Source organism: Scardinius erythrophthalmus (genome assembly GCF_964197995.2).
Source record: "Scardinius erythrophthalmus genome assembly, chromosome: 3".
NCBI lineage: Eukaryota > Metazoa > Chordata > Actinopteri > Cypriniformes > Leuciscidae > Scardinius > Scardinius erythrophthalmus.
Genome location: NC_138223.1, coordinates 23,067,988 through 23,073,998, shown reverse-complemented (window position 1 = coordinate 23,073,998; position 6,011 = coordinate 23,067,988). Strand labels below are relative to the sequence as shown.

The following is a 6,011-nucleotide window of genomic DNA, read 5'->3' as shown; positions in this document are numbered from 1 at the left end:
GTCAAACAAAACGGAGGCTAGCTAGACCCTCCCTCCTCCTCATCCGCGCACTAACCCCCAAACCCCACCCCCAAATCCTCCTTGTTGGTTATTGGCTGGAACATTTTGTTGGGTTTCGTGGTGTGGGTTAGCCCAGTTTGTTTTTGTTGCTGTTTGTGGAGCCTGGGCTGTCTACAGAGACTACGTTTCTTTACAGTTTTCAGGGGACAGGCAGCTAGCGGATGGTGAGATGTTCGCTGTATGTGACAAATGTTTTGGCCTGAAAAATGTGACATCGCTTAGAGCACCTTTAATTTTTAGATTAAATACTGTGAGAATCATGTTCAATCTGATTTCAATTCCACAGCTGTTTAGTATCTATTTAAGGAGCTTGTTGACAGTATTGTGTTCATGTTTCTACATTTCACATGGTGTTCACTGCCCAATGTTGTTTGTGAGAAATAAGTATTTTAACCCACAGTAACTTTCCTTATAGAATGCTCTAACATCTTTTTCATTTTCTTTTCTCTACCAAACAGCTAAGGAGAGTTCATCCTCAGATGCAGATCTACCTCTAGTCCACCTTCATTCCCACACCCACCTGGCCATCAATGTTTCATTAAATAATAAATATGCAATAAAATAATAAATATGCAGTCCATAACCAGTGTCTGCCATGCACGATCTGTTCATTGTTCATTGCAAATGTTTTAGATTGTTCTATTAAAGCTCATTATAATCTTTGAGAACGGTATTATGGTAGCTGCAACACTTCTTAGGGAAGGGATCTTTCGTGTAGGTGTTCTGGCAGAACTCGTCCAGCAGGAGTAAGTTCTGTGTCATATCGCTCCCAAGATCCTCCAATCAGCACCAGCTCATCAGCAGAAGCCAGACTTTGACTATATTCACCTTAATGCACTCAGCAGTTACTACATTCCATTGTGTACATTGTGTCCTTAATTTTTTAAATATATTTAAAGTTGAATCAATTCTCTGGAAAGTAAATGTCATTAAATATAGGTCATATGAATCAAATTAACATTTGTATATTGTTTCCTCCTAAGGCTTCTTCCTCATACATCTACAAGGGTTTTCTTTAGCATTGCCAGCTTTGCCTTGCTCATTGGGAGTTTGTAAGCATCATTATTTGGAACAAAATATGAAAATGGATTGGTGTGTGTTTAACTATTTCCATGCATGGCATAGTCAAAGAACCACCTGGCACAAAGCCATGGATCATGGAATAAATTAAATTGTTACTCAAATTATCAAGCTTGTTATGCTACACTTTACATTCTAAGCAGCAGCCAGGCATGGTAGTCTAAGGGTCTAATTTATGCTTTCTGCAAAATACAATATTCAGATTTGTATCCAGTAAGAGGATAAAGTTGCCCTTAACAAATCATTGAAAGCATTATTTAAATAAATCCATGTGTGTAATGCTTATATTTTATTATTCTGTACTGAAAAAAAAAGCTAAGTGTCCCTCGTAAATATATGTAGTAAGACAAAATGGAAAAATGGTTAAACTGCATTAGCCAACGCAAAATCCCTTAGATAAAACTGTCAGTTTTGTTTTCACATGTACTGGTAAGGGGAAAATTCAACATTGTTTTTAATGCTTGTCAAATTGTTGATCAACTACGAACAATGAGCCATCAATGTATATATTTTATATACTTATTTAAAAATATATATATTCCGTGTTTTGGATGCGAGTGGCACAATGCCACTTGCGTCTGCTGATCTGCTCGATGCGTGGCATGCAATTTAAAATATTTAAGATTCATCGTATAGACATCGTATAGAGGTAAGGAAGATGGCTCATTAATATTAAAAAACGGTCGTTCGAATGCGACGTTTACCAGATGTTACGATCTTTCAAAGACGTCTCCGCGATGTACGTGTGCTATCTGGGTAGCGTTGTCATACTTGGTACGGCATCTTTAAATGTAGCCATATTCTTGCCAGTGTAATGATATAAGGGACCGCCCAGCTAACAATTTAACGTTCTGGGAACGTTCTGGGAACGTTAGTTTTTGGTTCCCAGAACGTTCCCAGAACGTTCCCAAGAACGTTCCCTATTGGTTAGCCAGGAAAGTTTTCTTTACGTTAATAGAACGTTCCCTATAGGTTAGGGGAACGTTCCCGGAACGTTCCCGAAAGGTTCCCAGAACGTTCCCGAAAGGTTCCCGCAAGGTTCTCGTAACGTTCCCGGAAGGTTAGGGGAACGTTCCCGGAACGTTGCCGAAAGGTTCCCAGAACGTTCCCGGAACGTTCTCCTAACGTCTACACATCCTGATATGCCTGTACACAAATTGTAGGTCTACAAACAACATATTCTACATTGTTTATTGTTCAAACACTTAAGAATCCTATGAATATATTATTACAATAAATTGAATTTACAGAAACTATCACTAATAAGTAAATCAATCAGTTTGTATTAAATAAATAAATCAGCACACAATCCATGTTTTTGTTTATTCATTGTTTAATTATCAACCTAAAATAAGTCATTAAAAACAGCGTTAGCAAAATGTATTCAGGAACAGTAATTTACATTTAATATTTCAAACATGAAAATATTTCAAATAAAACTGCACAAACATTTTAATTAAAACGATCTTTTTGCAAACTGTAGCCTATAACTTTGGCTATAAAGTTGAAAAAGTATTCATTTATATACAATATACATGAATGTGCCAATCTTCACTCCGCTCAAAACATTTAAACTCCCAACACCATCTGCAAATTTAACAAGAAAATAAAAAGACAACGCGTTACATGGACACACAATCCCATGCCAAAATTCAAGCCCTGTAATGGCATTAATATTCATCTGGAGCAAATGAAAAGAGTGAGGTGGGATTGTGGATCACAATTGGGATCACAAGCTGTAGGAGATATGAGCACGAGCGCTGCTGGTATCATGTATTTATTCAGATATTTCAGCATCAATGTGTATAGAAAAATTTATATATTTCAAAACAATACATTGCATTTATTTATATTGCACTATTTATTATTTCAGACTACAAATCAAAAAAGGAATGTTTTATATAGGGGTAAGGATACCCATATTAAGCCTCTCTCTCTGAAGTCAAATAAAAAACAGAGAAAATAATATTTAAGTCTAGTGAACTCTGACCTGCGAATTCGCTCTACCTTTTATGTATAAGTCTCACCTCCAATGAAGAATTTGAAAACCTGTAACTGCTGTGTTGTTTATGAGAAAGAAAGTGAAAAAAAGTTTGAAACTGCTATCAATTTTTTTTTTTTAATCTCTGTGACTTTACACCTACAAATTCCACTGTCACAGGTGCTCAGTTTTGCTATAATGAAACCCTCACAGAACATGGTAATAATCAGCCATCCATGCAAAAGCAAAGGTCGGTGTAGTTTACAGGTGCATCTGTCCAGGCCAACATCTGATGCCTTGATGCCTTCCGCTGGGATCCCAGAAAACCTGAAATAAAAAAATAGTACAGTTCAAAATCTATCATACATACATCTCATCTGGTATCACAAATTATCATTCCAGGTTCACTTTAAGATATGCTCAATATTAGTGCTGCACAATATTGAAAAATTTAGAGTTTATTTAGAGATATCAGCCGTATGGTTTAGTGCATGCGCTAACGGCTCCAGGTTTGTATCTGGTAAATTACCCCACTAATAATGCCCAGAATGGTACCAAACTACTACAGTAGTACAAATAGGTTCTGTACTCATTAAACGAGGCATTGGAAAGTTTGTAAGTACATCAGGAGTTTATTTAAATAACACTTGCCTGACGGCGAATGCTACTGCTGATGTTGACGTCACTTTATGAGTACAGAACCTATTTGTACTACTCATTTTCCCCGACATAGAGCAGACCGGCACACAACAAAAACTGCTGTTCGGATGTTCCCTTTTCTGATATTTTAGCCTTCGTGACATTTTAATTAAAACAGAAGTAAGAATTTTAGTGTAATAAGCAAAAATTAACAGTAAACTCAGAGATCACCTACCGCTGCAGATGTGTACGGAAGTGAAAAGCGGAAATGCTTAGACCTCTTTCCGGTTCAACCGCTGGGCGCTCCGCATAACCTCTATTGGGGGGATTTTGTAGAGGAGTGAACCTGCATAGAAAATTACAATAGATAACAAGCATAGATAAATACAATAGAAGAAAAACACAGTTGAAATAAGCAGTGCATTATGTTTTTCAGTTAAATCTAACTTATCAGGTACAGAAATTGATTTATCAAAATGTAAAATAAGTCTTCAGTGTAAAAATAAAATAACTATAAAATTAATGTATCTTTGCTAAAGCTACAAGTCATTCTCTCTTTTGATGTTTGATCACCATTGGCGACACAAGCAGCTGCGGGTACGTTAGGCTGCTGTCCCTTTAAGACGAATGCGCAGAACTAATATAAATGACACGCATCCGTTTTCTTTCTGTTTAAAACACAAGACAAGAGGAAACTCGCCATTTTGACTTCATTTTGCGTGCACGTGTCTGTTTAAGCTAAAAAAAAAAAGTGAAAGAGAACTGAATTCGGCTAAACTCACCTTCTTCATCTACTGACTGTGGATGGCATCAAGGTCTTGTCCTGAAGAATACAGGGCCAAACAATAGGGATTTTATCTCATCTGGTAACAAGAGCAAAGCCATAACTTTAAGAACTCTAATGATATATTTACCCCCTGATATTGCATTGGGGATATCAATTCAAACATTTTTAAAGGCTAAGAGTATGAGCCACAGCTGCCCAAGATATCTAGGGGTTGCAAATTAGTCATGGCTATAAACCTGTATGCATGGCATCTACTTTGTATTTTTTATAAAGCAATGTTCTATGCATTTGTCCCTGTCAAATAAACATTAAATAAATAAATCTGTGAAAAATAACTGCCTAAAGTTGTCGACCCCCTGAACCGCATTTAAAAGTACAAAGAATTTCAGTATTGATCAATAAAAAAAAATAAAAAAATACATAAATACCTTTGAGTTGGACAGTATGTTGTCAGTCTCATTGGCCAACATAATTCAAAACAGACCTAAAGAAATAAAATAAAATATAGTAATCATCAGGATATCATGTTATCATAATAGTTAAATGAATTATTATAACTATGACCATTATAATATTGTATTAGTCGCCTATTATTTAGCTGATTATTTAGCTTACAGGCTTCTCAAGGACAATCTCACTGAAAAAACTTGGGGTTAATGATTTTAAAATGTGAGACTTATTTCAAAAGCATAAATCTTACAGACCCCAAACCTTTGGACAGCAGTGCACTGCATGTTTGAGGTGGTTTTGCTTACTAGTCATATGGTTCATAGAGATTTTCTTGGACAGGGAGTGCAGCAGGCCATCACAGCATGATGATCTAGGAACATAACATGCTGTTTGTCACAGAGCCAAAAATATTACATGTGATAGGTTTATTACAAGGAACCAAGCTAGAACAGAGGTGAAATGCAGAAAAGATAAATATATACAAATCTTAAGATAATATATTGTGAAATAAATGCATATGGAATTATCATCATGATTAAACAATAACTCACCCCTTGTTGTAGAGTTTTATTTTTTCTCTCGCTATTCTGAAATCACATTTTAGCAATATTGGTAAGTAACGTCACTGATTAAGTTAACAATACAGTGCATTCTTTTTGGTTAGCCTAAATAAATTAGCTTACTTCCCATTGACAAATTACCAGCAAAACTATCAAAAACTGTTATCTACACTAAATATGTGTTTAAAAACCCAAACTTTCATAAATAAGACCTCAACTTAACGTAACTTAGGCCTAACGTTGTCTTTTGAAACCGGTTAGCTAGCGTAGATGCTAACGGACTTTTTCAAAGACATAAAATCATTTCTTTAAAATAAATATTTAACAGAAGCGTGTCAATTACACGTAAGAAATGTGTCAGGGGCGTTTGTGTGTATTATTTGTGAGATTTTGTTGTCTAAACTTACCTGAAAGCAGTGAAACCAACAGCGAGAGACGGGAGTTTTGTTGTTTG

The 6,011-nt window shown here is 35.9% G+C and overlaps 1 long non-coding RNA gene across 2 annotated transcripts; it reads right to left on the bottom strand.

The window, feature by feature from the left end:
• Positions 1 to 2,467: 2,467 nt before the first annotated feature.
• LOC308688564 lies at positions 2,468 to 5,682 on the bottom strand. 2 transcript variants are annotated; one of them, XR_014029911.1, is made up of 6 exons: positions 5,549 to 5,682; positions 5,303 to 5,367; positions 4,976 to 5,031; positions 4,543 to 4,623; positions 3,996 to 4,106; positions 2,468 to 3,448 (listed from the first exon to the last, which is right to left on the bottom strand). It is a non-coding gene; the product is annotated as an uncharacterized lncRNA (long non-coding RNA). The 2 variants fall into 2 exon arrangements; XR_014029912.1 differs by having other exon boundaries at positions 4,543 to 4,583.
• Positions 5,683 to 6,011: the final 329 nt, after the last annotated feature.